The sequence below is a fragment of the Mus pahari genome, chromosome 8 (assembly GCF_900095145.1).
Source record: "Mus pahari chromosome 8, PAHARI_EIJ_v1.1, whole genome shotgun sequence".
NCBI classification, from domain to species: domain Eukaryota; kingdom Metazoa; phylum Chordata; class Mammalia; order Rodentia; family Muridae; genus Mus; species Mus pahari.
Genome location: NC_034597.1, coordinates 49,124,194 through 49,134,139, shown reverse-complemented (window position 1 = coordinate 49,134,139; position 9,946 = coordinate 49,124,194).

The window sequence follows — 9,946 nt, the reverse complement described above, 5'->3', positions numbered from 1 at the left end:
CTGGCTGTCCTGGAACTCACTTTGTAGACCAGGCTGGCCTCGAACTCAGAAATCCACCTGCCTCTGCCTCCCGAGTGCTGGGATTAAAGGAATATTAAAATTCTTAATCAGGAGAAACCACGAATAATCCTAGCTTTTGAGACTCTGAGGCAGGAGAAATACCAGGAGTTTAAGACTATCCTGGGACAGATTATGAGACTGTCTCAACTCACCAATAGGCAAAAATTTAAGAAACTGAAAAAGCGCAAACACCGAAGACAGTGCATTTCAAGAGCTACGGGGGATTAATACGGGTGCAATTGTCTTTTGTTTAGTTTTGCAAAGTCAATTACCAGAAGGCCATGCTTCCTACCACAAGCAACTTCCCATATCTAGCTAGCAGGTAATGTGCTGCTACTCCTGAATCATTTGCCCGTGGGCAAGAAAGTCTGAATATCCACTGGGCTTCCTTCACCTGTAATCCTTATTTAAAACGGACATTCTAGAGCTAGAGAGAAGGCTCCATGGTCACACTGGCTGCTCTTGCAGAGGACCCAGATTCAATTCCCAGCACCCACATGGTCGTTAACAAGTATCTGTAACTCCAGTTCCAAGGGATTCAACAACCTCTCCTGTCTTCTGTGGGTATCAGGCACACACATGGTGTGCAGACATATATGCAAGCAGAATATTCATACACATAAAATAAAAATAAACAAGAATCTTGAAAGATTTAAAAATACACATTCCCCAGTGCAGTGGGGTGAACACAGCTCACAATAACTTGTTTAATTTATAAAGAACTAGAGAAGGTTCCTAATACTTTCTCTAGTTGACATTGTAGACAATGTCTTCTTGATATCAATCAAATTTAAATTAATACTGCATGTTTTTGCAAGGTGATTAACTTAAAAAAAAAAAAAAAAACAGCATGGGTAAGACTTTATTTGATCCAAAACTTAATTTTAAGTAAGACCAGAGAAAATAGTCATGGAAACATTGTCTCTGAAAGTGTAGCCTTATTTATTTTGTTTATTAATAATGTTTGGGGTGATGTTTATACAAATTATGCCATTGTTTCACTGTGTAAGCAGGCTTTATCTTCTCTTCTTGACCCAGGGATTGGCACATTTGGCTGAGCTTGAGTTATCTGGTAACCAAATCCCATTCTCAAAGACACTGCATAGACTGGCGCAGGGCCAACCTACCTTCCCAAGTGACCATTGGTTAAAGTCAACTGTAGGTGCCTTCCCATCCACTCGACTACTTCACCACCACCTTTGGAACGCATAGCCAGAAGCCCTACTCCAGAGGACAGTGAGGTCGTATCGATTAAGCACTTTGATGCTAAGCAAAGGGAAGTCCTTCTGAACTGAAGCATTGTCATCCTGGGACATAGTCCCAGAGAAGCTCTTTGGGGAAACTGTCCTTTACTCCCTGTAGTGGTTTGAATAAAAATGGCCACATAAGCCCATAGGGAGTGGCCTTGTTGGAGTAGGTACCCTCTTGTTGAAGTGGGTGTGGCTTTGTTGGAGGAGGTGTGTTACTTGGGGGTGGGCTTTGAGGTTTCAGAAGCTCAAGCTTGGCCAATATGTCACTGTCACTTCCTGCTGCCTCCAGATCCAGATATAGAACTCTCAGCTACCTCTCTAGCATTATGTCTGCCTGTGTGCTGTCTGTCATAGTCACAATACAAGTTGAATATAATAAAGAGCTTTCAGTCACAGAACATGTGTTTTCTCACTAAGAAAAGCCTGACTCGCTAATGAGAAATGCTTTGCTTTAGCCAACATTGCATAAATAGTAAATAAGTTTATAGGTTCTAATGTACTTGTTACTTTTCTTCTGATGTGACAAAATGTCTTTAAGGAAGTGTTTATTTGCACTCACTGTTTAGGAGTAAATATAGTCCACTGTGGTAGGAAAGACTTGGTGACAGAGCATGAAGTGGCTGGTCACATTGTAGCTATATTCTTGAACCAGAAAGTGGACACAAAGTAGCACTGGGCTGTAGGAAACCCACATTTAAACACATGATTCTGTAGAGGACATTTCACACTCAAAGAACATTCCTAGTTACCAAATGGCACCTTATAGTACTCAATCCAATTTCAAAAGTGCCCATGGTTTTTACCAGTTCCAACACTATTAAAAAGTCCAAAGTCTCTTCTAAAGTTCAAGGCAATTTCTTAACCATGAATCTCTGACTAAAGTTAAATAAATAAATAATACATACATACATTCATACATACATACATAGCAAACCCTAGTTATAAGCTTGAAGTATACAATGTTGCAAAATAAACATTTCTATCCCAAAAGAGAAGAATGAAGACCTAGCAAGGAAACGCTGGGTCAAAGAAAGACTAGAACCCAGCAGCGCACATACCAAGCCCTATAGTTCTAAGTTCAGCCTCTGAAGCACCTGTGGAATCATCCAGGCTCCACAGCCTTAGATAACCCAACTCCACTGCTTTTTCCAGTTGCAACACAAGTAGACTTTCTCTTGGGATAGCTCTACTCTGTAGCCTGCAGCTTTCTTCAGTAAATGCTTTAGCAATCCAGGCGCCTCCAAACTTACAACTTATACTTTACGTTCCCATCTTCTAGCAATGGTGTGTAGTGGCCTCTTTTGGGGAAATCTGGTCTTACCAGACATTGTCTTCCAGATCTCTCTGGAACCTTGGTGCAAATCTCCATGATCCCTTCATCCTTGCATCTTTCATGACTTAAAAACCTGTACCCTATAGTCAATATTGACTGGTTTGCCTGACAGCTTGAGACGTCTTGTCTTGCGAATCGTTTGGAACAGCTGCAAAAGGCCCTGCGTGCCTTTGAAGTTGATCCTAAAGAAATACTTCTCTGGGTGTTTTCATCAAGGGGGATTCCCCTTCAGCAACATTCAAGACAGGCATGGGGATGAAGGAGCTAAGAATTCTACATCTTGTTCTGAAGGCATCAGGAGAAGACTGACTTCCAGGCAGCTAGGAAAAGGATCTCAAAGCCCCCCCCCCCCAAGTGACACACTTCCTCCAACAAGGCCACATCTCCTAATAGTGCATATTCAAACAACCACAAAATACTATCCATATTTCACTCAGCATTATTGTCTTCTAAATTCCTACCAGAGTGACCACAGGCTCTGTTTATGCCATTCTAGAACTTAAGCTTGCAGCACAAACTCTTCTGCATTCCTCTAGCAAAAGGGGTCCAAAGGTCTATGAAGCACATGACCAGGTTTATCACAGCAATGGCCCCATTCCTGTGTTACTTGTCTGGATTAGTCACTTTTTTTCTTTTTGCTATGACCAAATACCTGCAACGTGTTGGGAACAAAGAAGCAACATAAAAGGCGAAGGGTTTATCTTAGTTCATACTTTGAGAGGCTATAGGTCATCATGGAAGAAAAGGCATAGAAGCAGATGGTGGGAGTGTAAGGCTGGGCCTCTTAACTTTCCCACACCTTGTCAGAACAGAATCAGGGAGCAGACAGGAAGTGGGGTCACTCTGTAAACTTCAATGCCTGTTTTCAGTGGCCCACTTCCTCCATTGTTGCTCCACCTCCTAGTCCAAGTGTTCAAACACATGAGCCTTTGCAGTGAATTAAATAGTGAAAGCACAACAAATGTTTCAGATGCTTTTTTTATTTATATTTACCACTTTCTCTTGGCTACTTGAACCAGAACAGTTCTTACAATGTAAAGGGGTTCCCCTTTTTTTCAATTAATACACACACACACACACACACACACACACACACACACACTCACACACACACACATAATATTTTCTAAAATCAACACAAACTTATTGTACAACACTCCAACAATCAGAAGGATGGGAAGCAAAAGTGTTTCACCCATGCTAGGCTTCACTCCTGTCTTTTTCTAAGACAAAGAAATGTACACACACACACACATACACACACACAATTATTTCTTGAAAACGGAATGACATATACATATGCTGTGTAACTACTTTTTAAAAGCCAGCATTCCATGGCCCCACCCCTCAACAGCATAAACTCAGGAGAGCTGCCCCCTTACCCCCTCACCCTACCTCCCTCTGCCTGCTGCAACACTTGAAAGAGCTGGCCCCATGGCTTGGGCACTAGAGAGCTGCCATGCTGACCAACTCTGCTACCACCCAGGCCCAGATTCAGGGCTTTGAGTTGGCGTACCCCAACATCTACTCCATCTATGATCTGCTGGAGCCCATGAAATGGCCAGTCCTGCAGATCCAAAGCTGCAGGATCTCCAGGACACAGACCAACAACAGGGTGTCTAAGAGGAGTCTTCGTGAGGATCCAGTATTGATGGTATAGCAAAAGCTAGAGGCCTCGAATCAGACCAATGACTCATTGCAGTAAACATTTCCTGTTTGGATCAAAGGATAAAGACTATGTGACACACTGTGACACACTACAGTGTCCATGGCAAAATATAAAAAAATGCATTGGCTTTTTTGTTTTGTTTTGTTTGTTTATGTAGTTAGTTAGTTAGTTAGTTAGTTAGTTAGTTTAGTTTTTCTCTGTGGTAGGAGGAGGTTGGAAGAGCAGAGGGCAGATATGGAAGAACTGGGAGATGAGAGGCATTGTGTTACATGATGATAGAGATAGATAAGATGGATAGATAGACATTACATCACATTCATGTACATCATATACATACACATAACACTTACACATATACATACACATATACTGGGAGATGAGTGGGATCTCAATCTCACTCATATCCCTGTCCCTCCATGTCTGCGCATATATATATATATATATATATATATATATATATATATATATATATATATTATTCATATATGTATAGGAGCCTAGAGACTTTCCTCTGTCCAAGATGTCATGCCTCACTCTTTGTAAGACCATTTCGTTGCCCATACTACAAATGTGCCATATTTTCTCAGTTTTCTCCTCAATTACCAATTGCTTTTCACTGTTCTAAACAAAACTACAATGAATGCCCTTTCACTCGGCACAGTCCTTCCCTAGTCAGTACCTTCCTTGCACAGAGCTCAGAGAAGGGAAAAAAAATACAACCTGCACTTGAGCTCAAAGGTCTGGGGGTACAAAGTGATTGTACTTTTCAAAAGAGCTGGGGCTGCTGCCATTTGTTAGTGATTATCCCGGCTGCTGATTTGGGGACCAAAGACCTGGAGAAGGCAACTTAAGACAGGAAGGGCTTGCTTGGGCTCACAGTCTGAAGATACGGTCCTTCATAGCAGAAACATGAGGCAGCTGGTCAGTCACACTGAGGCCACAGCCAAATTCTGCTACCCAGTTCACATTCTTCTTTTTGTCCATTCTGGAACCCATCCTATGAGATAGCGATGTTCATAGTCATGTCTTCCACGCTCAACTGAACCTTTCCAGAAACACCTTCATGGACACACCAGAGATCTACAGCCATTGGTGATTCTAAATCACTCAACTTGACAAGGAAGACTGATTGTGACATCATTCTGCATAAGAAGACTTCTCTTGCTCATCCTAACATTATATGGCAAGTCTCAATCTTTCAGCAAAAGTGACAAGTGTGGATTCAGGTGGGTGGAATGGCTTCTCTAAGCCCTGGTGTGAGGCTACACTGTCACCTTCATCAGTTTCGTCCCTAACCAACTTGACTGCTCTCTCAGTAACTGCCAAACTTAAGAAATAAAATAACCTTAAACATTCAAGAGCATGTCTTCTGGAAAAATACATTGGCTATATATTTGAGAACTATTGTCCGTATGTGTACACACTGTGTGAGTACACGTATGCGTGGGCAACACACCCAGAAGTTATGAGGCAGCATCATGAATGAGTGTTAAATCAATTAACATCAGACAACAAAAACTTACTTCTGTGTAAGCCCCACACCAACCTACAAGTTAGGTCAACACGTGTGCTTTCTAGATATCCAAGGCTGTGTGCTCCTCTACATGTGTCTCACCAAGACAATGATTTACTACTTACGTATGTTAAATATGTTTACAGCTGCTTCATGTTTTAAAGATGCTCTCCATGACTTTGACGATTAATCTTACGTATTAATTTGACTGAGCCGTGAAGTGCCCAGATATTTGGTCAGACACTTGGCCTTCGTGTGATTTAAGGGTGTTTCTGGATACAATTGACATTTTAATTGGTGTTCAGAAGAAAACAGATTGTCCTCCCTAACGTGGGTGGGCTTCATCGATGGAAGGAAGGCCTAGACAGAACAAAAGGCTGAGAAAGGAAGAGCTCCCTCTGCCTGGCTGCCAGTCTTTGAGTTGGCGTTGGTCTCAGCCTTGGGACTCAGATCTGAAACTCCTAGTTCTGGACTCAGTCTGGGCTCAGTCTCGCAGCTCCTGCTGGAACTGTGGCATCAAGGTTCAGCCCCACAGCTCCTGCTGTGGCATCAAGGTTCAGCCCCACAGCTCCTGCTGTGGCATCAGCTCCCTTGAGCCACTACCCCCCATGCAAATCTCCAGACTCCTCAAACTCCACAATCACACAATACAGTGTTATATAGTAAATAGTTTGTTAACGGATGGGGAGCCGTGAGCATCCCTAATCTAAAATCTAAAATCCAAGGGGTTCCAAAATCTGAAGTTTTCTGACCCTCAGTATGATGCCAAAGTAGAAAATCTTATACTGTGAAACATTGTTTTCTGCGTACAATTATTTAAAATGCAGTTTTTAAATTAACTGCAAGATATTTGTGCAATATACAGATAGATAGATAGATAGATAGATAGATAGATAGATAGATAGATAGATAGATAGATAGATAGATGATAGATAGAGGAAACATAGATGCTTTTAGTGTTTATGCTAGTGCAAAGATATCTTACTGTGTGTGTGTGTGTGAGAGAGAGAGAGAGAGAGAGAGAGAGAGAGAGAGAGAGAGAGAGAATAGAGAGAGAAGAAAATACTACAAAATCCATAACATTTCTGCCTCCCATAATCTCAGGTATAAGGCACATTGATGGGCAATATTGATTGTCTGCTTGGCAGGATTTGCCTCCAAGAAGGCAGGCTTCTGAAAACGTCAGCGAGGGATGTTGTAGGTTCAGTTCTCGGCAATGGGAAGATCCACCCTAAGTGGACGTATCCGTGAGCTGGACAAAGCTCACTGGCAGCGTTACACTTCAGTCATGCTGGGGAACATCCTGCTAGGTGTAACGTCACAAGAAATCTACAGGACAGTTAAGGTTGAAAGATAAAAAGTTAAATCATGTGCAGTCGACCATACACAGGAGAAAGCAATCCAGCACCGGTGTCCATTGCTCTCTGAGGATACCACATGACCACCTGCTACCATGACTGTTCTTCCATGGCGGGCGGTACCCTCTAAGAGGGAGCCGAAACAAACCCTTCTTCCCTTAAGCTGTGTTTGTCACGTGTTTTGCCATGGCCATGAGAAGAGTAAAGATGGAAGCATTAACCCTGTGCTTTCTGCGCATGGGTGGGAACCCCTCAATGATGTGAGTGTCGCCAATGGGGTCTCATTGCAAGCAGAGGGACAGGTCTCCTTGCTGCACTTCAATTTCCTCCACCTTTCAACCTTAACTGTGCTGCAGCTTTCCTGTAACATTACACTCAGCGGGATGCTCCCCAACATGGCCAATGTGTAATGCTGCCAAGACGGACCTTTGTCCTGCTCATCGATGCATCCAAGTCTCCAGAAGGGAACGTGGTCCATGTTAAACGCTCATGAGGATCTGTTGATAGACTGAACGAACGTCCTTGTCTCATCGTTTGATGCCACAAATCAGATTACCTGACAAGTGTACCAATTAAGGTAAAGAGTAAAAAAAAAAATCATCATTTTGATAGCTACCCGAATATACAATAGCTCCTCACAGCTTTCTGCTGGAGTACACAGAGAAAAATGTCAAGTTCTATAAAACAATTTGTGTGGCTATTTTCCAAATTTTTCTCACTCTCAAGACATTTTATATTCATGGGCCTTGATGTTATGGCAATAATTCTGCTTTCAACCACACTTCATTTCTGGTTTCTAAAAGGCTAGGCACCGTTTTTGTGTCAATCCCCAGCTGGGCTATTATTGATGAGTAAACGTACTCTTTGGCTTCATAAATCAATGACTGTTGAGCCTTGGACCAGAAACCAATTTTTGAACTAAAGGCTAAGCTAACGTTTTTATTTTTCTTCGTGAGTGATTATCTTCTGCTCGGCTTTGCTATACAGCACTGAGATCTTCAGAAGAATGTCCTTGGCTTGGAGACACTAGAGTAGATTGACTCTCAGATAAGATAAATGTCACCTCTTCCCTTTCCCTGGATTCTTATTTGCTATTGTTCTTTAAATTATGCAAAAAATGAGAGAAACCTAGAAGAGAAATCTGAACTAAGAAGGCTCCATTAGACCTTGGCAGAGGCCCAAAGAGACCACCAAGCTTGCTCATAAATGTGCAGTGTCTAATAAAAATGTGATGGTTATTATTATTATACATTTATTGAGTACCAAAAATGCACTAAATTAAAAAATGTATACTCTCTGTTGTTTTTCCTATCTTCTGATGGGGGTATAGAAACTGCTGGCTGTTTGTTTGTCCCGGTAACTGGCTCGATGTCCTCAGAGATTGTGGCTGCCAGGAGTCACTGTCCAACTCAAATGCTGACGCTTCCAGCGGACCATAGTGAGTCACTGAGCCACTTCACCGTTGTGCCATTAAATTAATGATCAATTCTATTCTCTGAGTGGAGGTGAGTTAGAATCGTTTACCAAATCCATTGAATTTTCTAGTATCTTTCTAAAAGAAAGGTTTCTATTTGAGGTTCCAAAGTAAGCAATTTGCTTCCTTTTTAAAGTATTTATTTTTATTTCTACTTTGTGTATGACTGTGTTGCCTGCAGGTGTGTAGGTGTGCCATGTGCATGCAAGATCCTAGAGGACAGAAGAGGGTATGAGATTCCCTGTAAGTGTGCAACCGACAGTTGTGAGCTGCCATGTGGGTGCTGGGAACAGAACCCAGGTCCTCCGAAAGAGCAACCAGTGTTCTCACCACTCAGCCATCTCTGCAGCCCCACAATTTGCTTCTTAACCTAGGACAGACTTGGCTTCCTGCATTGTGGTTGATGTATCACCAAAGTCATCCTGGACTACCTTAAGCAAACTCTCATTCAAGTTGGGGGGGATTAGTTACACACATATACTATATATATATATATATATATATATATATATATATATATGCCCCAGACAAACATTTTCCAACTCTTAGGCAATAGGTCTTAAAGATATCCATAGTAAATGAGCAGGAAGTCACCAGCCACATTTGACACCTGAAATGGGTGCCTTGTGAACCACTTAGTGGTTAAGAGTACTGATTGCTCTTCCAGAGGTCCTGAGTTCAATTCCCAGCAACCACATGGTGGCTCACAACCATCTGTAATGAGATCTGATGCCCTCTTCTGGTGTGTATGAATACAGCAACAATGTACTCACATATATTAAATAAATAAATCTTTAAAAGAAAGAAAGAAAGAAAGAAAGAAAGAAAGAAAGAAAGAAAGAAAGAAAAAAGAAGGTGAAGCAAGTTAGACTCCAAAAACCTAAATAACCCAGTTTAAAAATGGAGTACAAAGCTAAACAGAGAATTCTCAGCAGAGGAATCCCGAATGGCCAAGAAGCTCTTAAATGTTCAGCATCCATAGTCACCAGGGAAATGCAAACCAAAATGACCCTGAGATTTCACCTTACACCATCAGAATGCCTAAGATCAAAGCCTCAAGCGACAGCACATGCTGGCAAGGATGTGGAGCACTCCTCCATTGCTGGTGGGACTGCAAACTGGTACAACCACTCTAGAAATCAATCTGGTAGTTCCTCAGAAAATTCAAAATAGCTCTACCTAAAGCCCCAACTATACTGCTCCTGGGCATATATCCCGAATATGTTCCACCATCCCACAAGGACACATGATCCACTATGTTCATAGCAGCCTTATTCGTAACAGTCAAA